General features: G+C 42.2%; 1 long non-coding RNA gene across 1 annotated transcript in view; it reads left to right on the top strand.

Annotated features, from left to right (window-relative positions):
- The first annotated feature begins 1,143 nt into the window (after positions 1–1,143).
- The window catches only part of LOC132536225 (uncharacterized), a 94,779-nt gene continuing 68,549 nt past the window's right edge, over positions 1,144–27,373 (top strand). Inside the window, exon 1 of the long non-coding RNA XR_009547885.1 lies at positions 1,144–1,229. This is a non-coding gene — a long non-coding RNA (uncharacterized LOC132536225). The remainder of the gene's footprint in view (positions 1,230–27,373) is intronic.

Genomic DNA, 27,373 nt, shown 5'->3' with positions numbered 1-27,373 from the left:
CCATATGCTGTACTACAAGACCTGACAATAATGTGTGTGTGTGTGTGTGTGTGTCTGTCTGTCTGTATGTGTGTCTGTGTGTGCTCAGAGCTCACCTGTAATAGTCTCAGAGCATGGGTGTCAAGGTAGCCAGTCTCATCTGCAACTTACGTATAGAGAACCTAGCTGGTCAGGGAAAGTCAGTAGCCCAGATTCTGGCTAAGCAAGAATGCCAGAGAACTATGTGGAAGCCCAGGACCCCATTTTGAGTCCCTGGTAACCACTTACCCAGCTAGAGAAAATCTGGGCTAGGGGCAATTCAGAGCTGCAGCTGTCTCTCTGTCTCTCTTCCTGCTTGGGCCCTGCTCTCTCAATTTATGACTGTTTCCTTCTCCTCAATAAGAAAGTTACAAATGATGTACAGAAATACAGGGAAAGTGGGAAAAATTACCCCCTTAGCCACTATTACATGTAACTGTTGACTGTAAATCATTCATCCCCCAAGAAAGAACAGAATAAATATTTGTGAGGTTAAAAACACTGTAGGTTAAATATGGAACACTCTTTAGAGCCATGCAATACTAATACATTGTGCATTGGATGTCACTTTCAAAAACAGTGCAGTAGTAGCTGTAGAAGTGTTTAGTATCTGCAAAAGGAAATGTATTGTGTGTTGCCAGGAGCCATTTCTCTACTTTATAGATGATAAGCTTTGAGACAGTGGAACCCCTCAAGACAAATGTTAATTCCCCCCTGGGCAGGCCATTTCCCCTTAGGTAAACCATTTATCAGTAATCAAGTGAGTCAACACAAGTGAGTCAACACACAGTTTGGTTCCTGCCATTTGTTGCAAGGAACATTCCTCTTTGAAGTTTGCTCCCCCTTCCCCTCCTCCAGCATTCCCCTTCCTTCCCCAAAGCCTTATAATGCCTGTATTCTCAATAAAATTTTAGAGCTTGATCAGAAACTTGACTTGCTCTCGTTCTTCGTGTCTCTTGTCCCTATCATTTCAGGTTTCATTGTGTTCCTAGCCCCTGTTCACCGCCCTGCTGGTCGGGGCATTCTGGCGCCCGGATCATGGGGTGAAGAAGCCTTCTAGACCTAGAAACTCCGCTGATAGAGAGGGTAGGCCTACCCGAATTCACAGAGTCACCGCAGCCCGAGGGGGGTAACGCAAAGACTCGCAGAGATCGCCACGGAAATACCCGCCCGTGAGACGCATCTGGAGGAGAGTGTTCACAGCGGCTGAGGTAAGCAAAACCATGGGATATGAATTTAGCAAACAAGATGTATTCATTAAAGGACTCAAGGAGTCACTCAAGACATGAGGAACTAGGGTTAAAAAGAAAGAATTAAAGAAGTTTTTAGATTATATTAAAAATATTTGCCCCTGGTTCCCCCAGGAAGGCACTATATATGAGAAACGTTGGAGAATTGTTGATTGTCTTAACGATCACTATCAGTCTTTTGGTCCTGAACGTGTACCTGTTTCTGCCTTTTGTTACTGGAATTTACTTAATGATATCTTAAAAATCTATAATAATCACCCTGATATTAAAAACCTTATTACAGAGGGTGAAAAAGTCCTCCGGCAACTTTCTAGTCCGCCGTCCAGGACAAAGTCCCCATCCCCATGCCCTTCTGTGATTATTGATCTTGATCCCCCAGTACCCAGTCAAAATAAAAGCCTCCCAGCACCCATTGAAAGTAAAAGCCCTGTTCCCATCCCTACAGGTTCCACCTCACTGACTAAAGTTCCCTTCATTGACCCTCCTATTGCTAATTCACATGAGGAAGAAACCCAGCATTCTTTCCCCTGCCTCTATCCAGTTTTACAAAACCTCCCACAAAGCCCCCCGTCTCCTGAAGCACTTCCCGCAGAGAATGAGGCTTTGCTGAAAAAGAGGCTGCCATATACTACAATCCCGATTGGTATCCTCCTCCCTTTAATTCCCCTCCCTATATCCGTGCCCCTGCTCTCCAGCCTGACCCTCTTCTTGACAATCCCTCTGACAGGTGGGTACGCTCAGGAGCCCTTACAGGAATTTCCACCCTCCCCAAGGTCCTTGCTGACCGGAGAGAGCAGCTTCAATTAATGAAAGAAATAGCTGCAGTTACAGAAGAGCTTACATTTTTAGCCTCACCAAAAAGCCCAATCCCTAAAGCTAAAACTAAACCATCCAAATCAAACCCGGTTGTGGCTTTCCCTGTTACTCGGAGCCAGGCTCAAACTGGCTAGCCCTAACCCCTATGCTCTTCCTTGTCCAGACTGCCTCCCTACACCACCGCCCCTCCGTTTTGTGCTCCGGTCCTTGACTTGGCCAATAATACTGATTAGACCACTTCCTTTAAAACTGTAAAATGTACCTTAGCCCAGAAAAAGAATTTTAAAGATTTTTCTCTGCGCGGCTGCAGTAAACTAAGCCCGCCTGTTCCGCCCGCACAGCCAATCATGGCACAGAGCCCCTGCTCCACAGATTGGAAAATTCAGTCAGTCAATCATTCCCCTAAGCCACAAAGGCCCCTCCTTGGGGGGGGTAGCGAGTCTGTGAGTTAGGAATCCAAAATCCAAAGCGGTTTTTCAAAGGGAAATTTTCCTTTCACCAAGAATGTATGTTTTAAGTCTGTGCTAACCTTGTTTTCATTAATGTGTGTTAACCCCTAAGTAACTAAAGTTTGTTTTAAGTTTTAAATAAGATTTAGTTAAGCTAAATGTGGTTTTAAAGATCCAGACTCATAGAGTTGGCACCTTTACCAGAGTAAAATATAAGACAATTTCGTCCTTCTGATAGCTAATATCAGCATCAATTCATTAGTTAAAAAGATTTTCTGAGATATCTATGCATGGTAAAATGCCTCTGTAGTCTCTCTCACTCTTGTGAAAATTGTAGATATTACCAGCACCTCAATACCAACTGCCACTGTTTGTTAATTTAATTCCATGCTTGAACTGACTTTCTAATAACCCAGTCAGTGTAGAGCAGTGGCCTTGCCAGGAAAAAAAGGGTTAAACGTGCTATTCCTGGCCTGATAAATTTTTTTATTCAACAGATGTGATTCAACAAAATTATTTAGTGTAAAATGGTCATCTAAAAGAAATGTTAACAGTAAAAATTTATTTTAACATTTCAGCTTTAAGGTTTATCTTAGCTTTTTAAGTTACCTATCTAAATCAAAGTGAAAGATCAATTAAGTTGTGTACCCACCCTTGTTCATAGCTGCCCTAAGGGTGTGATAGCTTTGTGATAAACAAAGATCCTAACAAACAAAGTTTAACATTTTAATTAAAATTGTTTAAGTGATTTCAAAAAAAAAAAAACTTTTAAAATACTTTCTCAACTAAACAGGCAAAACTGGCTTGGGTTAGTAAAAGATAACACAATAGTTATGTTGATTATTTACATGCCAGAGGCTCTTGCGCTGGTTTTCCTCTTTATATCTTTCTGCTTTTAAAAATTATCTGGTTTGTTTTAAGACACTGCCAGAGGTTTATTCTTGATAAATTAAGGTAATACATTATGTTTTTGGTCTGATAGAAGATTTGTTTTGGCAAATCCTGATTTAACAAAATTAATATTTTGAATATTTAAACTATAAGGTTTTATTTTAGCCTTTTAAGTTGCCATATTAGAGTTCTAAGGAACAAAATCTATTAAAAGTTTTATATCTATGCTTACTCATGATAGCCTTGTGATGAGTAAAGATCTTAGTAAACTAAATGTATAATAGTGTACTTAAACTGTCTAATCAGTTTAAAATAATGCTAAAAAATGGTAAATATTTTATCATGTCAACACATTAGGTATTGACTTTCTATAACATATTGGTTTATTCTAATAAAGAGCCTTCTAAAATCATATAAAAAAACAAGTCAATTCTAACCATTAGATCATCAATTAACTTGGTACAAGTTCTCTCCCTAAGTAAATAATTATAGGTACATCTTCACATGAAGAACTGACTGCTCATATGGTAAGATTTAAAACTAAACATTTTTAATTTTTATTTATGTGTGTGTGATGTCTCCTAAAGTCACTCATATCCTAAATTTTTCTCATTTTTTTACAAGCCTCTTAAAATTATAATGCTTGACCTGCCATAGTGAGAGCACTTTACTGGCTCCTACGTTGTTTAATTAAGATCTTGCTATTCAGACTTTTAAGATTCATCTCCATTGATAAAAGCCAATGCACCCCTCAGTATTCAGTTGGCTAAAGTGTCAATGAAGTAACATACTAAATCTTTTTAATATTTACAAAAATTTGAATTGTCCATTTATTATATCTCATTGACAAAGCCACCCACTTTTCCAGTCACAGAGACATATTTCCTTTTTCTCTTTTTTCAACACTGGATGTCCATGTTTGTTTTCTTTTTATTATGGTGGATGACATTGCTCTTTCAAAATCCACAGAGTCCCTGTTGGCAAGTCCTTACCACAAAGGACGCCATGGCAGTATATACTCCAGCTAACCTCACCAGCTTATCCAAGTCTTCTCTTTCTGCTGACCTACCACTGCTGACTTCATCTTTGCATGTTTATTGACTGCTTACTTTTCTCAAAATATTCCTCAATGTTCAAGGAACCTCACCTTGACTTCTAATGTGTATGCACCTCCTCTGTGTTTTGGTAAACACCATCCTATATTTTCATGTCAATTCTTCTCTACCTGGTCCTTGCCTCCTAGTTTTGCTTGTTCCACAGCTGACCAGAAGAAGAAAATTTCATCAGTTGGCGCTGACCAGAAGACCAGATGTGCTGTGTTTCTTCCCCTGGACATCACATCCACTGACTGCTTCCCTTAGACTTGCTGGTGGCACGCTAGGACACTCTATATATTCCTCCCATAAATTTTCTGACAAATTACAACAGGTTATAAACTCCACCACAAATAGTCTTGAGTCACTACAGAGCCCCTTATGAGGCCCTTATTAGTCTTTTGTTAATGGTTACCTTAGGACCCTTTATTTTTAATAAGATTACTGATTTTATAAAACAGCAGATTGACTCCTTGGCATTAAACCCTTTGCAAATACATTATCACAGACTTGATTTGGCTGACAGAGGCCTGGCTGAACCTGAGGATGACAGACCCCCTTTTCGGATGGCATAAAACTCAGAATTATGCATTGAGACATCCAACCATGGCAGGGCAAGGACACCAGTAAGGTATGCAAGGCAAAGCACTGCAGGGGGAGGACCCTATTGTCCGCCTCTGAGTCCCCCGTGAAGCAAACCTGATTTGCATGGAGGTTGGTGTCAGCAACAAAAATCGTTTCCCTAGAAACTGTGGCTCTGCCTCCCCTCCCCAAAAAGACACCAAGAGCCTTATAAGATGCGGGAAGGTTGGTTTTGCACCCACCCCATGGTAGGAATCAGGTCAATACTTCCCTCCTCTGGTTAAGCCCACCAAACCTGCTGTCAGGGTCTCTGCTCCTCACACACATTGCCTGCCTCAATTTTAAAATTATAACAAAGGGAGGATATGCCAGGAGCCATTTCTCTGCTTTATAGATGATAAGCTTTGAGACAATGGAACCCCTCAAGACAAATGTTAATTCCCCCCTGGGCAGGCCATTTCCCCTTAGGTAAACCATTTATCAGTAATCAAGTGAGTCAACACAAGTGAGTCAACACACAGTTTGGTTCCTGCCATTTGTTGCAAGGAACATTCCTCTTTGAAGTTTGCTCCCCCTTCCCCTCCTCCAGCATTCCCCTTCCTTCCCCAAAGCCTTATAATGCCTGTATTCTCAATAAAATTTTAGAGCTTGATCAGAAACTTGACTTGCTCTCGTTCTTCGTGTCTCTTGTCCCTATCATTTCAGGTTTCATTGGGTTCCTAGCCCCTGTTCACTGCCCTGCTGGTCGGGGCAGTGTGTCAGAAGTTCCCTTCAATTATAACAGAAAATCTATCAGGCAGAAGAAATGACCCCTCATGTGATATCGGAGTAAATATATAAATAAATATGCAAATATATGGGGATGATCTAGGAGGATTTGAAAAAAAATAAAAAATAAAAACAAAAACCACAGGAAGACCTGATTACAGCAGAAATATAGAAAACATCTGCTGAGAAACAGAGGGCTGCTTCAAATATTCCTCGACAATTCAGGGTCCAGGCAAATTAAGAATCCCTGAGAAAGAAAAGAAACACATACATATCGAAGCTTACACTAGAAAATGGTGGCAAGTTCTGTGCTATGATAATTACAATAAGGATACTGATACAAAGGCTATTGGAAATGCTCCTGGAAGGTTTCTAATTTATAATTGTAGTGAATCCTGCTCCAACTATATGACCAATTATTTTGAATAAGGAGGCTGCTATAAATGTGGTAATTCTGCATTAAGATCAAATAAAATAAAAAATAAAATTCTGCATTAAGATCAACAATTCTAAAAATGACTGATATATATATATACATACATACATATATGTATGTGTTTCTTTATTATAAACTATGAGTTATACTGGCATGGCTATGAGGAGACAGAGTATGGCTTGTGCCAGAGAGTCTTACAAAGCTGAGGCTCCAGAAACATAGGTGAAATCGCCAACAAAACAAGCCAGAGCTCAGCAGTGCCCTGGTGACTCTCTTTGTATATCAGGGCCTGTCAGTAAAATAATAAATAGGTAAAATATTAATGAGTGCAGACAGAGTGAGTGAGAGCCTGTGAGTGTCAGAGAAAGAGAAGGCGAGAAGAGAAATAGAAGACTTGGAAATAGACAATAAGTCAAAAAACCCCTAGACTGTGTTCATTCATGACAGGTTCAAACCTGGGTTGTAGAGATTGTAAGGCAACAGCTCTAATGCCCACAGAACCCAGACAACCCAAGCCTTCACCATATGTGTGTATTATTTGCCCCAGGAAATGTATTGTGCGTCAAAAGTTCCCTTCAATTATAAGAGAAAATCTATCAAGCAGAAGAAATGACCCCTCATGTGATACCTGAATAAATAAATAAATATGCAAATGAATGGGGATTATCTAGGAGGACTTGAGAAAATAAAAAAAGGAGACCAAAACCACAAGAAGACCTGATTACAGCAGAAACATAGAAACCATCCGCTGGGAAACAGAGGGCTGCTTCAAAAATTACCTAACACTTCAGGATCTGGGGAAATTAATATTTCTGGAAAAAGAAAACACACACATACGTATTGAAGCTTACACTAGAAAAAGACGGGAAGTTCTGGGCTATGATAATTACAATAAGGATGCTGATAGAAACTCGATTAGAAATGCTATTGGAAGGTTCTATTATTTATATTTGTATTGAATGCTGCTCCAATTATATGGCCAATTATTTCTGAAAAACTAGCCCGTTATAAATGTGGTAATTCTGAATTAAGGTCAAGTACTTACGTCGACAATTATAAAAATGACAGATATATAAATATATCTGTATAAATATATATGTATGCATATCTTTATTATAAACTCTGAGTGATACAGGCATGGGAATGAGGAGACAGAATATGGCTTGTGTCAGAAAGACTTACAAACTGAGGCTCCAGTAGCCTAGGTGAAAGCACCAACACAACAAGCCAGAGCTCAGCAGTGCTCTGGTAACTCAATTTGTATATCTGGGCCTGTCAGTAAAATAAGTATATAAGTAAAATATTAATGAGTGAAGACAGAGTGTGTGAGAGCATGTGAGAGAGACAGAGAAGGCAAGAAGAGAAATAGATGAGTTGGAAAGAGACCAGAATTCAAAAACCTCGTACACTATGTTCATTGATGACAGGTTAAACCTGGCTTGTAGAGATTGTAAGGAAGCAGCTCTCATGCCCACAGACCCCAGACAGCCCCAGCCTTCACCATATGCTGTACTACCAGACCTGACAGTAATGTGTGTGTGTATGTGTTTGTGTGTTTGTGTTTGTCTGTCTGTATGTGTGTGCTCAGAGCTCACCTGTAGTAGTCTCAGAGCATGGGTGTCAAGGTAGCCAGCCTCACCTGCAACTTATGTACAGTGAACCTAGCTAGTCAGGGCAAGCCAGCTAGCCCAGATTCTGGCTAAGCAAGAATGCATATGCAAAGGGACTCTCATGTCTTGCTCTCCTGAGTTCCCCATTCAATCCCATGCCTCACTATCATCCGAACACTGCCAATGGGGTAGCTGGGGCACCCCTTATAATTCAGGGGCAGGAGCCTGTCCAGTCATGTTTGGCTGCCTACTCTGCCTCCAGGCTCTCAGTCCACTGCTCAGGGCCGCAGATTACTAGCCTGGAAAGAACCCAGAGACAGCTGTGTTTCAACATAGACGGGAACTGTGTTTGACCAAACAATAGTGGATGAACCCGGCCCCTTAAACCTACCATTTGTTTCCGGCTAGGTAATTGCTGCTGTGGAATCACAATCCCTGATCATGGTGTACTGGTGTCCACACATCACACTCAGAGAGATTCCCAGAGGTAGGCATGCATGAGTGTCCCATACAAAGTCGCTCTGCTTGCAGGAAGCACAAACTCCCCGGGCCCTTGCTATGAAGAGACAAAAGGAAGATGGATGCCTCCATTGGCTGAATTTGGAGCTTCCAGTGGAGATCACAGCCCCACCCCTCACCTGAGGGCCTGGCTGCTGCTAATAAAGGCAATTGGAAACACCTGTTACCACTTGGTGCCTGAGGACATACTCAAGAATCCCTCCAGGAGCTATCAGGCTGGCAGACGTCCTGACCCTGGGATAGCTGTGCTCCTAGTTGGGAGGTCCTTCAGGCCAGAGGTGAGAATATTCCCTAGATATAAGAACGAACTTCAGGTTTCAAAATGATTTGAAACCCCATGAGGCACTTGGAAAAGACATTTCACAGCCATCAAAACACCCTCTTTATGCACCCTGGAAGCTTCCGTTTTGCGAGGAAAATCTGGACACTGGTGTGGCCATCAGTACCAGAGATCCTTTACTTTAGGCTTAATAGAGGGAAAGCACAATGTGTGTGCCATGGGGATAGAGTTTCACTTCTCTTGACCTGGTCTCTCATGGAATAAGGACAAGGATTCGGTGCAGGAAATTGAGGAGGGCTGCATTAAGACTGAGTGTCAGCCACAGGGCCCTGGATAATGGGAGTCAAGCACAGAGGGCCTGGACAGCTGCAGCTGGAGATGGACATATGCCTGTTACCTGCAGCAGAAACACTGTCTCCTCACTTCCCCTCTGTACTACGCCATATGCATGAGACTAAATAATCCAAAGGGCAAAGAAAAGAAAATTTCAACACCAGGAAGACCGAGTTCATGATGCATGCACTGACTTCCATGAAGGGTCCAGTGAAGAAGGCAGGCAGAGACAGTCAGAGAGACAGAATGACAGTGACTGAAAAGGACAGAAATTCTGGCCCTATGTTGATCAGTGCTAGAGCACTGAAGACAAACCCTCTGCCCATGCATACTTCTTACAATTGGCATTGCTATTTTATGTTTGTGAGGAAAGGTTACACTTAGAACATCTAGGTCTTAGCCCACTCTGAGAAGCAACACTTGGCCTGCAGCCCACTCTCCAAAACTGCCCTTGCCTCTCCAAATTGGAAGTAATTTTAGTGATGCTCCAGCCAAGATGTAGGTTGGTGTATTGCATCTCCCTGGTTCAGCCTCAGCCTGTCCTGTGTGCAGGGAACTGAACTATGTCTATTTCTTATTTTATTTAAAGATTTGGGATAGGATCTGTGGACAAAAAGAGCAAGAGGGAAGTAGATATTTGGCAGCTGTAGTTACTGCTAAGAGAGATTTGTAGAGTGACAAGAAGTATACGAATGGCTATGTGAGATGTCTCTCATGACTGTTGTTCAGAAGGGCCAGGTGTATTACTACCCTAATCCAGAGCTGTGCAGGTCTCTAGCTAAAATATATTTTCAGACCTCTACATGTTACATATATACATACATATATGTATATGTATATATATATATATATATATATATATATATATATATATATAGAGAGAGAGAGAGAGAGAGAGAGAGAGAGAGAAAGACACTGATGAAGTCATTTTCTACAATGGATTAGATATGACATTCAGACAATTGATGGCTAAAACCTGGAGAGAAACTGTGCATCAGGAAAAGAATTGTCCAAAGGAGTAAAATCTCCAAATCATTAGCTAGATGCAGCTCCAGCGGGACCAAGGAAAAATGGCTCAAGAAGGAACTCATCCAGGAGACTCTCCACATGGACAGGCACCACAAGTTTCCTAGTCTGGCAACACACACAGGGCAGCTGCTAGTTCATTGTGGAAGCCTCAGTGCAAAAACCTCTCCCTCTTCAGTGTCTTTACATCTGAAAAGAAAAAAAATGACCAAGGGCCAAGGAGAGCTACAATGGTGTCAATATTGAGATGTAAATCAGAATGTGCCAAGTGTTTTGCACAAAATCACCTTTGCCACAGTGATTCTGTTGTTCCCTCTGTCTCTCCCTCCCACACACACACACACACACACACACAAACACACACAAACACACACTCTCACAGTGACACACAATTCCACAGAGGCACAGGCACAAACGGAGTTATACACATGCTCACTGGACAACTTCTGCAAGGGAGGGCCCTGGGCTGAACCCTGCTTCGCTCTTCCTGGAAGCATGCCCAACCTTTTAAGGCCAGCTCTGAGCTCCCATTGGTGGGCTTCCTTCAGAAGGTTGCTCTCCGAGTCCTGCCCTTGCAACTCCTCCTCTGTTCTCACTGGCCAGCTCTTGGTTCACGCCCCTGAGGGTGATGTTCCTCTTCTCTAATTGGCCAGCTGTCTCTATGAATACACACTGGGCCCTCCCCTCAGGCTCAGAGGGCACAGGCTCTTAGACTCGCCCCCTGGGACTGTCTGTCTTCCTCTGAAGGCCCTGTTTCTGCCAACACGACCCACACAGCTCCTGTATGGAACAGTCCTTAGGACACTGCCTGCTTGCGCTAGGCTGGCCATGCTCTTGGGGCACACCCAGAAACACTGTCTCCACTCTCATATCCCAGTGACTCAGGGCACTTGACCCATGGAGCCTTAGTTCCCCCACTGGTGCTGCCCTCTTGTGGACACCCAGCAGAATGCAGCTGAGCACAGGGATTCACAAGCTCCCAGTAGAGTCATCCCAGACAAAGAGAGAAACCCCTTCCACTTGCAAAGCCAAATGGGGCATCCCCCCACCCACAGGAAAGAACAGATGTGTAGGGCACTCTACGTCAATTTTAACCTTGCTGTCCATGGGCCACAAATCCCAGAGTTCTCCTCATTCCACAGAATCACTACACTCAACTATGGGCTTTGCTGCCATCTTGTGGACACACAGCAGAATGCAGCTGAGCTCCCCCATGCCACTCCTCTTTGAGTCTACACAGAAAATTACAGACAGCATGGGAATAGCAAAGGAAAGAACCCATCTGAGGACCACCTGGGAGAATGCACAACAGTGTCCAGAATATCCAATGTGCCATTCATATTTGAAAAACCACTTGTGCAGTGGAAACTTCCTTTGTCATAGCACAACCCAGTTCCTAAGAATCTGCGTCAGGAATAAAGAAACAATAGCCGTAATCATAACTGAAACACACTTATGTACACTTACACACACACACACACACACACCCTCCTACAGAGACGCACACACTTTTCCCTGAAATAATGTGGACTGCGGTTGCTGTTTTGCACTCAAGTAAAAGGTCAAAGTTTCATGGGTGGAGGGGACAAGTGTTAAGTTTCTGGCATATGAAGGTGAGAAGTGCCTAGAGCAGATCGATAGTTACATGGACAACGAAGGGAGCTTGGGTTGGAGGCACAGTTGGTCGAGATGCCAGGGAACTATGTGGAAGCCCAGGACCCTGTTTTGAGCCCCTGGTCACCACTTACTTAGCTAGGGAAAAGCTGGGCTAGTGTCAAATCAGAACTGCAGCTGTCTCTCTGTCTCTCTTCCTGCTTGGGCCCTGCTCTCTCAATTTATGACTGTTTCCACTTCCTCAATAAGAAAGTTACAAATGATGTACAGAAATACAGGGAAAGTGTGAAAAATTACCCCCCTGCCCACTATTACATGTAATAGTTGACTGTAAAGCATTCATCCCCCAAGAAATAACAGAATAAATATTTGTGAAGTTAAAAACATTGTAATTTAAATAGTGAACATTCTTTAGAGCCATGCAATACTAATCCATTGTGCATTGGATGTCACTGTCAAAAACAGTGCAGCAGTAGTTGTAGTAGTGTGTAGTATCTGCAAAAGGAAATGTATTGTGTGTCAAAAGTTCCCTTCAATTATAAGAGAAAATATATCAGGCAGAAGAAATGACCCCTCATGTGATATGGGACTAAATATATAAATAAATATGCAAATAAATGGGGATGATCTAGGAGGATATGAAAAAAATAAAAACAAAAACCACAGGAAGACCTGATTACAGCAGAAATATAGAAAACGTCTGCTGAGAAACAGAGGGCTGCTTCAAAACTTCCATGACACTTCAGGGTCCAGGCAAATTAAGAATTCCCGAGAATGAAAAGAAAGGCATAAGTATTGAAGCTTACACTAGAAAATGTAGAGAAGTTCTGTGCTATGATAATTACAATGAGGATACTGATAGAAAGGCTATTGGAAATTCTCCTGGAAGGTTTATAATTTATAATTGTAGTGAATCCTGCTCCCACTATGTGACCAATTATTTAAGAATAAGGAGGCTGTTATAAATGTGGTAATTCTGCATTAAGATCAAGTAAAAAGGTCAACAATTCTAAAAATGACTGATATATATATATGTATATATATATATATGTACATATATGTAAGTGTATCTTTATTATAGACTCTGAGTGATACTGGCATGGCTATGAGGAGACAGAGTATGGCTTGTGCCAGAGAGACTTACAAAGCTGAGGCTCCAGAAACCTAAGTGAAATTGCCAACAAAACAAGCCAGGGCTCTGCAGTGCCTTGGTGACTCTCTTTATATATCAGGGCCTGTCAGTAAAATAAGTATATAAGTTAAATATTAATGAGTGCAGACACAGTGAGTGAGAGCCTGTGAGAGTCAGAGACAGAGAAGGCAAGAATAGAAATAGAAGAGTGGGAAAGAGACCAAAAGTCAAACACCTCCCACACTGTGTTCATACATGACAGGTTCAAACATGGGTTGTCGAGATTGTAAGGCAGCAGTCTCACGTCCACAGGCCCTGGACCACCCCAGCCTTCACCATATGTGTGTAGTATTTACGACACGAAATGTATTGTGAGTGTAAACTTCCCTTCAATTATAAGAGAAAAATCTATCAAGCAGAAGAAATGACCCCTCATGTAATATAGGACTAAATAAATAAATAAATATGCAAATAAATAGGGATGATCTAGGAGGATTTGAAAAAAATGAAAAATAAAAACAAAAAGCACAAGAAGACCTGATTACAGCAGAAAATGGAAACCATCTGCTGAGAAACAGAGGGCTGCTTCAAAAATTTTGAGACACTTCAGAGTCCAGGGAAATTAAGATTTCAGGAGAATGAAAAGAAACTTATATGTACTGAAGCTTACACTAGAGAAAGGAGGCAAGTTCTATACTATGATAGTTACAATAAGGATGCTGATAGAAATGCTATTAGAAATGCTACTGGAAGGTTTTATTATTTATAATTGTATTGAATCCTGATCCAACTAGGTGGCAAATGATTAATGAAAAAGGAAGCTGTTAAAAGTGGTAATTCTGATAAAGATCAACATAGGTCGACAATTCTAAAAATGACAGATATATATATATATATATAAAGTCTTATATATATATATATATATATATATATATATATATATATATAAACTCTTTACTATAAAGTCTGAGAGATACTGCCATGGAAATGAGGAGACAGAATATGGCTTGTGTCAGAGAGACATACAAAGCTGTGGCTCCAGTAGCCTAGGTGATATCACCAACAAAACAAGCCAGAGCTCAGCAGTGCTCTGGTAACTCTCTTTGTATATCTGGGCCTGTCAGGAAAATAATTATTAAGTAAAATATCAATGAGTGAAGAAAGAGTGTGTGATAGCATGTGAGAGTTAGAGACAGAGAAGGCGAGAAGAGAAATAGATGAGTTGGAAAGAGACCAGAAGTCAAAAAGCTCCTACACTCTGTTCATTGATGACAGGTTCAAAGCTGGCTTATAGACATTGTACGGCAACAGATCTCATGCCCACAGACCCCAGACAGCCCAAGCCTTCACCAGATGCTGTACTACCCGACCTGACAGTAATTTGTGTGTGTGTGTGTGTCTGTCTGTCTGTCTGTCTGTGTGTGTGTGTCTGTGTGTGCTCAGAACTCACCTATAGTAGTCTCAGAGCATGGGTGGGAAGGTAGCCAGCCTCACCTGCAACTTATGTACAGAGAACCTAGCTGGTCATGGCAAGCCAGCTAGCCCATATTCTGGCTAAGCAAGAATGCACATGCAAAAGGACTCTTATGTCTCCCTCTCCTGAGTTCCTGATTCAATATCATGCCTCACTATCATCCAAACACTGTCAACGGGGTAAGCTGGGGCACCCCTGAGAATTCAAGGGAAGGAGCCTGTCCAGTCAAGTTTGGCTGCCTACTCAGCCTCCAGACTCTCAGTCCCCTGCTCAGGGCTGCAGATTACAAGCCCAGAATGAACCCAGAAAGAGCTGTGTTTCAACATAGATGGGAACTGTGTTTGACCAAACAATAGTGGATGAACCCGGCCCCTTAAACCTACCATTTGGGTCCGGCTAGGTAATTGCTGCTGTGGAATCACAATCCCTGATCATGGTGTACTGGTGTCCACACATCACACTCAGAGAGATTCCCAGAGGTAGGCATGCATGAGTGTCCCATACAAAGTCACTCTGCTTGCAGGAAACACAAACTCCCTGGGCCCTTGCTATGGAGAGACAAAAGGAAGATGGATGTCTCCATTGGCTGAATTAGGAGCTTCCAGTGGAGATCACAGCCCCGCCCCTCACCGGAGGGCCTGGCTGCTGCTAATAAAGGCAATTGGAAACACCTGTTACCACTTGGGGCCTGAGGACATACTCAGGAATCCCTCCAGGAGCTATCAGGCTGGCAGACCTCCTGACCCCGGGATAACTGTGCTCCTAGTTGGGAGTGCCTTTGGGCCAGAGGTGAGAATATTCCCTAGATACAAGAAAGAACTTCAGGTTTCAAAAGAATTTGAAACCCGAGGAGGCACTTGGAAAAGACATTTCACAGCCATCAAAACACCCTCTTTCTGAACCCTGGAATCTTCCGTTTTGCGTGGAAAATCTGGACACTGGTGTGGCCATCAGTACCACAGATCCTTTACATTCAGCCCAATAGAGGGAAAGCACAGTGTGTGTGCCAGGTTGGTAGAATTTCACTTCTCTTCACCTGGGCTCTCATGGAATAAGGACAAGGATACGGTGCAGGAAATTGAGGAGTGTTGTTAAAATTCTTAAGCTCTAGCCGGGCAGGTTAGCTTTGCAGTGGTGAACAGAGACTGGAGGACAAAGGCTGGACAGGCAGGCTGTATTTCTTTATTCAGGAACAACGATTCATAAACTAAGACAAACTAATCACCAAACAGAACTCTGCTGTCTCTTTGCGGCGGCGCAAGCACTCTCTCTCTTACTCTGGATCTCAGGAACCCTCGAACTCTCTCAATCTGGAACTCTGGAACTCTCTTACTGGGGAACCCTCTGAAACTCTCCAACTCTGGAACTCTGGCGGGCTTCCTAGTGGCGGGGCTAAGTGGGCCCGCGAAATTAGCAGGCCTGATATAATTCTCTTGGCGGGGGAGAACTAGCACCCAATGTAAAGCATACAACAATTCTCCCTTTTCTTTTAACTAAATGGCTACAGTATCAAGGGTGTGGGGTGAACAGAAACCTATATCGTACAGGCATTTTTTTAAAAAGAAACTGGCACAAACTAAACTTTATCAGCTTAAAAAACATTTCTTGCCTCTGGGGGGCGTACTTTCTTCGACGGGCATTTGCATGGGGGCGGGGAACGGCCTAGAGTCCCACAGGCAGCTGGCTGCAACTTACTTACTATTAAAAAAAACTTGTTATTAGCATATCTACTGCACGATCCAACGTTTCTAATAGAGAAGGAATTTGAGACTTTTACATATCAACAAGGTCTTTTAACCTTTTGTTACACCCATTCAAGATGGAGACACACCCTAGGTGTGGGCTGGAGAGGAAACCTCAGGCATGAGAATAATTAGCATAGCCACTGTGCAATCTACCATTTCTAATAGAGAAGGTAATGGAGAGTTTTACACATCAACAAGTCTATTTAACCTTTTGTTTAGACTAACTTAGTTAAAATATATTGATTGTTAACTAATTTTTACCTTAGACTTTAAATGTAAGTTAATTTTATCTTTATGAGAATTACATTGAAAACCTTTTTCATTTAACTTTGACTAGTAAGAATTTAGCCTTAAAGCTACTGTTTACCAAACTTTAAACATACACATAAACATAGTCATTAATACACAAGGAGAGAAACCTTTGTTATGAAGACATGTCATTTTAAACACGAATTTAAATCTGTACTGTCTTAGTTGTTGGGGGGGGGTTCACCATCCGGAGGTGGCTTCCCGTGCAGCTCCATTTCCGAGCAGCTCCACTTCTAGGAATTGCAGGTTGTGATCTCTGCACAAGTCTCTGCGTACTACAGCTTGTCTGTCGTCAGACCCGACCGGCGGCTGGAGATCTCGTGTGCCCAGTTTTGGCAGGGAGCCCTGGGGTCCGGGAGGCCCGGGATGGTTCCAGAATTCATAGAAAGAGGGCAGGCAGGCCATCTTTGTAGAAGGCGTGGGCCTAGGTGCCCAGGGGTGGCGGCCATGATGGGCCGCCGCGGCCCTGCCCCATGGCCCTGCCTTGTCTGTTGCCCTGTTCGCAGTGGCCGAGCAGCGTGGAGGGATCACACGTCCAGTGCCCTGCGCCACGTGGTGGAGAGCCGGCTCCTGTGGGCTGGCCTCAGGCTCTTGCGTGTTGGCCTCGGGCTCCAGGGGCGCTTGTGTGCTGGCTTCGGCCTCCTGCTGGGCTGCGGGCGCGGTGCGCAGGGTTGTCTGGGTGCAGCCGGCTGGCTGGCCATTTAACCAGGTGGAAACGGCAGCTCCGCGCCTCGCCTCCCACCCGCTGGCTCTTCCCACTGGCTGTTCTGAGTTCGCCCGAGCGAGTGGAAACCACAGAGTGGTCCAGAGATAAATGTTCCAGAAACAGCAAAACAATCTCGTGAAGAAAGAGCAGAGGTCTTTGGAGATCTCTTCACAAGCAGAAGAGAAGGCCATAGTGCCTAGGTAGCCAAATTGTCTTTACTTATCTGAGAGATGCACAGGTCAGCCCCACGTTGGGCACCATTTGTTGTTAAAATTCTTAAGCTCTAGCCTGGCGGTTTAGCTTCGCAGTGGTGAACAGAGACTGGAGGACAAAGGCTGGACAGGGAGGCTGTATTTCTTTATTCAGGAACAACGATTCAAAAACTAAGACAAACTAATCACCAAACAGAACTCTGCTGTCTCTTTGCGGCGGCGCAAGCACTCTCTCTCTTACTCTGGAACTCAGGAACCCTCGAACTCTCTCACTCTGGAACTCTGGAACTCTCTTACTGGGGAACCCTCTGAAACTCTCCAACTCTGGAACTCTGGCGGGCTTCCTAGGGGCGGGGCTAAGCGGGCCCGCAAAATTAGCAGGCCTGAACTAATTCTCTTGGTGGGGGAGAACTAGCACCCAATGTAAAGCATAAAACAGAGGAGGGCTGCATTTAGGCTGAGAGTCAGCCACAGGGCCCTGGAGAATGGGAGTCAAGCACAGAGGGCCTGGACAGCTGCAGCTGGAGATGGACATATGCCTGTTACCTGCAGCAGGAAAGCTGTCTCCTCAGTTCCCCTCTGTACTACGCCATATGCACGAGACTAAGTAATCTAAAGGGCAAAGAAAGGATAATTTCAACACCAGGAAGACCGAGTTCATGATGCATGCACTGACTTCCACGAAGGGTCCAGGGAAGAAGGCACGCAGAGACAGTCAGAGAGACAGAATGACAGTGACGGAAAAGGACAGAAATTCTGGCCCTGTGTTGATCAGTTCCAGAGCACTGAAGACAAACCCTCCATGCCCATGCATACTTCTTACAAGTGGCATTGTTATTTTATGTTTGTGAGGAAAGGTAACACTTAGAACATCTAGGTCTTAGCCCACTCTGAGAAGCAACAGTAAGCCTCCAGTCCACTCTGAAAAACTGCCCTTGCCTCTCCAAATTGGAAGTAGTTTTAGTGATGTTCCAGCCAAGATGCAGGCTTGCGTATTTCATCTCCCTGGTCCAGCCTCAGCCTGTCCTGTGTGCAGGGAACTGAACTATGTCTATTTCTTCTTTGATTTACAGTTTTGGGATAGGACTCTGTGGACAAAAAAAGCAAGAGGGAAGTAGATGATTTGGCAGCTGTAGTTTGTGCTGAGAGAGATTTGTAGAGTGACAAGAGGTAAACGAATGTTCTGTGAGATGTCTCTCATGACTCTGGCTCAGAGGGCCAGGTGTATCCGCATTATTACCTGAATCCAGAGCTGTGCAGTTCTCTAGCCAAAATATATTTTCAGACCTCTACATCTTACATATATATATATATATATATATATATATATATATATATATATATATAGAGAGAGAGAGAGAGAGAGAGAGAGAGAGAGAAAGAGAGAGAGAGAGAGAGAGACTGACGTAGTCATTTTCTACAATGGATGCGATATGACATTCAGACAATTGATTGATAAAACCTGGAGACAAACTGTGCATCAGGAAAATAATTGTCCAAAGGAGTAAAATCTCCAAATCATTAGCTATATGCAGCTCCAACGGCACTTAGCGAAAAAGGATCGAGAGGAACTCATCAAGGAGACTCTCCACATGGACAGGCAGCACAAGTTTCCTAGTCTGGCAACACACACAGAGCAGCTGCTAGTTCCTTGTGTAAGCCTCAGGGCAAAAACCTCTCCCTCTTCAGTGTCTTTACTTCTGAAAAGAAAAATAGTATCCAAGGGCCAAGGAGAGCTACAACGGTGTCAATATTGAGTGGTAAATCAGAATGTGCCAAGTGTTTTACAAAAATTTCCTGTGCCACAGTGATTCTGTTGTTCTCTTTCTCTCCCTACCACACACATACACACACACACAAACAAACACAAACACACACTCTCACAGTCACTCAAGCACACATCCACAGAGGCACAGGCATAAATGGAGTTATACGCATGCGCACTGGACAGCTTCGGCAAGGCATGGCCCTGGGCTGAACACTGCTTCGCACTTCCTGGAAGCACGCCCAGCCTTTTAAGGCCAGCTCTGAGCTCCCATTGGCGGGCTTCCTTCAGAAGGCTTCTCTCTGAGTCCCGCCCTCGCAACTTCTCCTCTGTTCTCATTGGACAGCTCTTGGTTCACGCCCCTGAGGGTGATGTTCTTCTCTAATTGGCCAGCTGTCTCTATGAATACACACTGGGCCTTCCCCTCAGGCTCAGAGGGCACGGTCTCTTAGACCCACCCCTGGGGACTGTCTGCCGTCCTCTGAAGGCCCTGTTTCTGCCAACACGACCCAACAGCTCCTGTATGGATGCGTCCTTAGGACACTGCCTGCTTGAGCTAGGCTGGCCATGCTCTTGGGGCACAACCATAAACACTGTCTCCACTCTCATAGCCCAGTGCCTCAGGGCACATGCCCCATGGAGCCTTAGTCCCGCACTGGTGCTGCCCTCTTGTGGACACCCAGCAGAATTCAGCTGAGCACAGGGATTCACAAGCTCCCAGTAGAGTCATCCCAGACAAAGAGAGAAACCCCTTCCACTTACAAAGCCAAATGGGGGATCCCCCCACCCCACAGGAAAGAACAGATGTCTAGGGCCCTCTACGTCAATTTCAACCTTGCTGTCCATGGGCCACAAATCCCAGAGTTCTCCTCATTCCACAGAATCACTACACTCAACTATGGGCTTTGCTGCCATCTTGTGGACACACAGCAGAATGCAGCTGAGCTCCCCCATGCCAATCCTCTTTGAGTCTACACAGAAAATTACAGACAGCATGGGAATAGCAAAGGAAAGAACCCATCTGAGGACCACCTGGGAGAATGCACAACAGTGTCCAGAATATCCAATGTGCCATTCATATTTGAAAAACCACTTGTGCAGTGGAAACTTCCTTTGTCATAGCAAAACCCAGTTCCTAAGAATCTGCGTCAGGAATAAAGAAACAACAGCCGTAATCATAACTGAAACACACTTATGTACACTTACACACACACACACACACACACTCACACCCTCCCACAGAGACACACACACTTTTCCCTGAAATAACGTGGATTGGGGTTGCTGTTTTGCACTCAAGTAAAAGGTCAAAGTTTCATGGGTGGAGGGGACAAGTGTTAAGTTTCTGGCATATGAAGGTGAGAAGTGCCTAGAGCAGATCTATAGTTACATGGACAATAAAGGAAGCATGGGTTGGAGGCACAGCTGGTGGAGATGCCAGGGAACTATGTGGAAGCCCAGGACCCCGTTTTGAGCCCCTGCTCACCACGTACCCAGCTCGGGAAAAGCTGTGCTAGTGTCAAATCAGAACTGCAGCTGTTTCTCTGTCTCTCTTCCTGCTTGGGCCCTGCTCTCTCAATTTATTACTGTTTCCTTCTACTCAGTAAGAAAGTTACAAATGATGTACAGAAATACAGGGAAAGTGGGAAAATTACCCCCATGCCACTTTTACATGTAACTGTTGATGGTAAACCATTCATCCCCCAAGAAAGAACAGAATAAATATTTGTGAGGTTAAAAACATTGTAGGTTAAATAGTGAACATTCTTTAGAGCCATGCAATACTAATCCATTGTGCATTGGATGTCACTGTCAAAAACAGTGCAGTAGTAGTTGTAGTAGTGTGTAGTATCTGGAAAAGGAAATGTATTGTGTGTCAAAAGTTCCCTTCAATTATAAGAGAAAATCTGTCAGGCAGAAGAAATGACCAGTAATGTGATATGGGACTAAATAAATAAATATGCAAATTAATGGGGATGATCTAGGAGGATTTGAAAAAAATAAAAACAAAAACCACAGGAAGATCCGATTACAGCAGAAATATAGAAAACATCTGCTGAGAAACAGAGGGCTGCTTCAAAACTTCACTGACAGTTCAGGGTCCAGGCAAATTAAGAATTCCCGAGAATGAAAAGAAAGGCATATGTATTGAAGCTTACACTAGAAAATCGAGGCAAGTTCTGTGCTATGATAATTACAATGAGGATACTGATAGAAAGGCTATTGGAAATGCTCCTGGAAGGCTTATAATTTATAATTGTAGTGAATCCTGCTCCAACTCTGTGACCAATTATTTATGAATAAGGAGGCTGTTATAAATTTGGTAATTCTGAATTAAGATAAAATAAAAAGGTCACCAATTCTAAAAATGACTGATATATATATATATATATATGTATATATGTACATATATGTAAGTGTATCTTTATTATAGACTCTGAGGGATACTGGCATGGCTATGAGGAGACAGAATATGGCTTGAGCCAGAGAGACTTACAAAGCTGAGGCTCCAGAAACCTAGGAGAAATCACCAATAAAACAGCCAGAGATCAGCAGTGTCCTGGTGATTCCTTTTGTATATCTGGGCCTGTCAGTAAAATAATGTATAAGTAAAATATTAATGAGTGCCGACAGAGTGAGTGAGAGCCTGTGAGAGTCAGAGACAGTGAAGGCAAGAAGAGAAATAGAAGAGTGGGAAAGAGACCAGAAGTCAAAAACCTCCCACACTGTGTTCATACATGAAAGGTTCAAACCTTGGTTGTAGAGATCTATGGCAGAAGTCTCAAGTCCACAGAACCCAGACCACCCCAGCCTTCACCATATGTGTGTAGTATTTACCACACGAAATGTATTGTGAGTGTAAACTTCCCTTCAATTATAAGAGAAAAATCTATCAAGCAGAAGAAATGACCCCTCATGTAATATAGGACTAAATAAATAAATAAATATGCAAATAAATGGGGATGATCTAGGAGTATTTGAAAAAAATGAAAAATAAAAACAAAAAGCACAGGAAGACCTGATTATAGCAGGTAATGTAAACCATCTGCTGAGAAACAGAGTGCTGCTTCAAAAATTCTGAGACACTTCATAGTCCAGGGAAATTAAGATTTCAAGAGAATGAAAAGAAACTCATATGTACTGAAGCTTACACTAGAGAAAGGAGGCAAGTTCTGTACTATGATAATTACAATAAGGATGCTGATAGAAATGCTATTAGAAATGCTACTGGAAGGTTCTATTATTTATAATTGTATTGAATCCTGCTGTAACTAGGTGGCCAATTATTAATGAAAAAGGAAGCTGTTATAAATGTGATAATTCTGAGAAAGATCAATTACATAGGTTGACAATTCTAAAAATAACAGATATATATATATTTATATATATATATACATATATATATATATGGATGTATATGTTTATTATAAAGTCTGAGAGATACTGCCATGGATATGAGGAGACAGAATATGGCTTGTGTCAGAAAGACTTACAAAGCTGAGGCTCCAGTAGCCTAGGTGAAATCACCAACACAACAAGCCAGAGCTCAGCAATGCTCTGGCAACTCTCTTTGTATATCTGGGCCTGTCAATAAAATAAAAATATAAGTAAAATATTACTGAGTGCAGACAGAGTGAGTGAGAGCCTGTGAGAGTCAGAGACAGAGAAGGAGAGAAAAGAAATAGATGAGTTAGAAAGTGACCAGAGGATTCGACTTCCGGAGGCGGAGCTACGAGCAGCAGATCGCTTTCTCTCCTCTCCTCTCCTCTGCCGGATCAACTAGGAATACCAAAGGAGACCACCTGGACCGAAACAAGACAGGACTAGAATGACCACAGAAACCCAGTAAATCACCCGTGAGTACAAACACACATGGCTGGTGACAGAGAGGAGAGAGGGGCCTAAGGAGAGATTAAGTGACTGCTAACAGTTCGACAGTTTGTCAATGGAGACACCACCTCCAGTCTGCTCCACCAACAAGGGGACAGGTGAAGGGAGGAAAGGACTCCCCAGAGACTCACCAAGTACAACTCTGAGTCTCCATTGCTACTACCCTCAGAATCTGGAGCAGCAACAGGGAGGGACACCAGGGCACAGAGATCTAACAGGGAAACTCAGGAGAAGACCTATACCTTGGTGGCATAGCTGAAGGGCTGTGAAAGTCTCTTTGCATAACCACTGGATTATCTCTGCCACACCCTGCTTTATATCTTGGTCAGGAGTCATTGATTAAGCCAAGAAGCCTATTGATAGTTTAAAAGCCCTCAGGCTACCATAGCCTACAGGGGAAAAAAAAAAGGCTTTTACACCACTGAACTCCAACTCAGGGATTGAAAAAACTGTTAACTTATATAAAATGGTTAAAACAACAAGAAAAAATATTGGAGACTCGAACCAGGACAAGAGTCCAGCTAAAAGTCCTCCAGAGGGCGAAGCACAAAACAACGATTTCAACATCCAAACATTAGCTAAGGAAATAATAACAGGAGTGAGTAAAGAATTTGAAAAAATTGTAATCAGAACTGCAGGAACAACAAATGAGAATATGGAAGAAAATTCTAATAATCTCATGGTTATTAGAGAGCTGAAAGCTGAAATTGATGAGCTAAGAAGGCAACTAGCTGAACAAGCTAAAACAGTATCAGAGCAGGGCAACAAAATAGATGAACTCCAGAAAGCAGTAGAGGGCAGAGAGAATAGAATCAATGAGGCTGAAGACAGAATTAGCAAGATTAAGAATGAATTAGAGACAACTAAAGAAGAAGTAAGAGATCTCAAAAAGAGATTAAGAGATGCTGAAAACAACAACAGAGTCCTATGGGATGACTTCAAAAGAAACAATATACGCATTTTTGGCTTACCAGAGGAAGAAATAGAAGGGGAGGAAGAAAGCGTTTTCCAGGCCATAATAGCTGAAAATTTCTCTAGTCTAGACAACACCAAAGACATAAAGATTCAAGAAGCCCAGAGGGTCCCAAACAGAATTAACCCAGACCTAAAGACACCAAGACATGTCATACTTAGATTGGAAAGGAATAAGGATAAAGAAAGGATCCTCAAGGCTGCAAGAGAAAAAACAAAGAGTCACCTACAAAGGAAAACCCATAAGATTAGCAGCAGACTTCTCCATACAAACACTACAGGCCAGAAGAGAATGGCAAGATATCTATCGAGTGCTCAATGAGAAAGGCTTTCAGCCAAGAATACTATATCCTGCTAGATTGTCATTCAGACTAGATGGAAGCATCAAAACCTTCTCAAACAAGCAACAGTTGAAGGAAGCAACCATCACCAAGCCTGCCTTGAAAGAAGTTCTGAAAGGTTTCCTATAAACAACCAGACCACCACAAATAGAACATATATCAAAACACTCTAAAACTCTACAAGAATGGCGTTAAAATATCTTCAATCTTTGATATCAATAAATGCGAATGGCCTGAATTCACCTATTAAAAGACACCGAGTAGAAAGATGGATCAGAAAACACAACCCAACAATATGTTGTCTACAGGAAACTCACCTAACGCAACAAGACAAACAAAGACTTAAAGTGAAAGGATGGAAAACTATCATTCAAGCCAATGGCTCACATAAAAGGGCAGGAACAGCTATTCTCATATCTGACATGATAGACTTTAAAATAGATAAGATTAAAAAAGATAGGAATGGACACTACTTAATGCTCAGAGGATCAGTCAATCAAGAGGACTTAACAATTATTAATATCTATGCACCCAATGAGAAGCCATCTAAATACATCAAACTTCTACTGAAAGAGCTACAGCATTATATTAACAGTAACACAATCATAGTAGGGGACTTCAACACCCCACTATCTCAACTTGACAGATCATCCAGGAAGAAAATCAGTAAAGACATAAGGGAGATAAATGAAGAGATAGATAAACTAGAACTATTGGACATTTTCAGAGTCATTCATCCCAAGAAACTGGAATACACATTTTACTCAAATCCACATGGATCATTCTCAAAGATAGACCATATGTTAGGCCACAAAGACAGCATCAGCCTATTCAAGAGCACTGAAATCATCCCAAGCATCTTCTCAGACCACAGTGGAATTAAACTAACACTTAACAATCAACAAAAGATTAGTAACAGTGCCAAAATGTGGAAGCTCAACAGTACACTTCTTAACAACTTCTGGGTCAAAGTGGAAATCAAGGAAGAAATCAAAATGTTTCGAGAGTTCAATGAAAATGAAGACACAAGCTATCAAAATATTTGGGACACAGCTAAAGCAGTCCTAAGAGGGAAGTTCATAGCTATACAAGCACACATTAGGAAACAAGAAAAGGCACAAATAAACAGCCTGATTGCACATCTTAAAGACCTAGAAGAACAACAAAGGAACCCTAAAGCAACCAGAAGGACAGAAATTACTAAAGTTAGGGCAGAAATAAATAACATTGAGAATAGGAAAACCATACAAAAGATCAATGAAAGTAAATGTTGGTTCTTCGAAAGAGTAAACAAAATCGACAAACCTTTAGCCAGACTCACAAAACAAAAAAGGGAGAAGACCCAAATAAATCGGATAGTAAATGAAAGAGGAGATATCACAACAGACACTGCAGAAATTCAACATATCATGCGAGGCTTCTATGAACAACTATATGCCACCAAGCTAGAGAACCTGGAAGAAATGAATGATTTCCTAGATACCTACCAACTTCCAGAACTAAGTAAAGAGGAAGTGGATAACATGAACAGGCCCATCACAGATAATGAAATTGAAACAGTTATCAAAAATCTTCCCAAAAATAAAATTCCTGGACCAGATGGTTTTACAAATGAATTCTACAAAACTTTCAAAGAAGAACTAATACCTCTACTTTTAAAAGTCTTCCAGAAGATTGAAGACACTGGAATACTCCCTGCCAGCTTCTATGAAGCCAACATCACCCTGATACCAAAAGCAGACAGGGACACAACCAAAAAAGAAAACTACAGACCAATATCTCTGATGAACATAGATGCGAAAATATTGAACAAAATTCTAGCCAACCGGATACAGCAGTATATCAAAAATATTGTTCATCATGACCAAGTAGGGTTTATTCCAGGCATGCAAGGTTGGTTTAATATACGTAAATCAAACAATGTGATCCACCACATCAACAAAAGCAAGACCAAAAACCACATGGTCATATCAATAGATGCAGAGAAAGCCTTTGACAAAATACAACATCCCTTTATGATCAAAACACTACAAAAAATAGGAATAGATGGAAAATTCCTGAAGATAGTGGAGTCTATATATAGCAAACCTACAGCCAACATCATACTCAATGGTGAAAAACTGGAAGCATTTCCCCTCAGATCAGGTACTAGACAGGGCTGCCCACTATCACCATTACTATTCAACATAGAGTTGGAAGTTCTTGCCATAGCAATCAGGCAGGAGCAAGGAATTAAAGGAATACAGATAAAGGAATAAAGGAAGAGAAGAAGTCAAACTCTCCTTATTTGCAGATGACATGATAGTATACATGGAAAAACCTAAGGAATCTAGCAAGAAGCTTTTGGAAATCATCAGGCAATACAGTAATGTGTGAGGCTATAAAATTAACATTCAAAAGTCAGTGGCATTCCTCTATGCAAACACTAAGTTAGAAGAAATTGAAATCCAGAAATCAGTTCCTTTTTCTATAGCAACAAAAACAATAAAATATCTAGGAATAAACCTAACCAAAGAAGTGAAAGACTTGTATACTGAAAATTATGAGTCACTACTCAAAGAAATTGAAAAAGACACAAAGAAGTGGAAAGATATTCCATGCTCATGGGTTGGAAGAATTAACATCATCAAAATGAATATATTACCCAGAGCCATCTACAAATTTAATGCTATCCCCATCAAGATCCCAAGCACATTTTTTAGGAGAATAGAACAAATGCTACAAATGTTTATCTGGAACCAGAAAAGACCTAGAATTGCCAAAACAATCTTGAGAAAAAAGAACAGAACCGGAGGCATTACACTGCCAGATCTCAAACTATATTATAGGGCCATTGTCATAAAAACTGCTTGGTACTGGAACATGAACAGACACACTGACCAGTGGAATAGAATTGAGAGCCCAGAAATGAGGCCCCACACCTATGGACATCTAATCTTTGACAAAGGGGCCCAGACTATTACATGGGGAAAGCAGAGTCTCTTCAACAAATGGTGTTGGAAACAATGGGTTGAAACATGCAGAAGAATGAAGCTGAATCACTGTATTTCACCAAATACAAAAGTAAATTCCAAGTGGATCAAGGACTTGGATGTTAGACCAGAAACTATCAGATACTTAGAGGAAAATATTGGAAGAAC

This window comes from Erinaceus europaeus, assembly GCF_950295315.1.
Source record: "Erinaceus europaeus chromosome 6 unlocalized genomic scaffold, mEriEur2.1 SUPER_6_unloc_59, whole genome shotgun sequence".
Lineage (NCBI taxonomy): Eukaryota > Metazoa > Chordata > Mammalia > Eulipotyphla > Erinaceidae > Erinaceus > Erinaceus europaeus.
The sequence above is the reverse complement of the archived record's forward strand: the minus strand, read 5'-3'. Positions and strand labels throughout refer to the sequence as shown.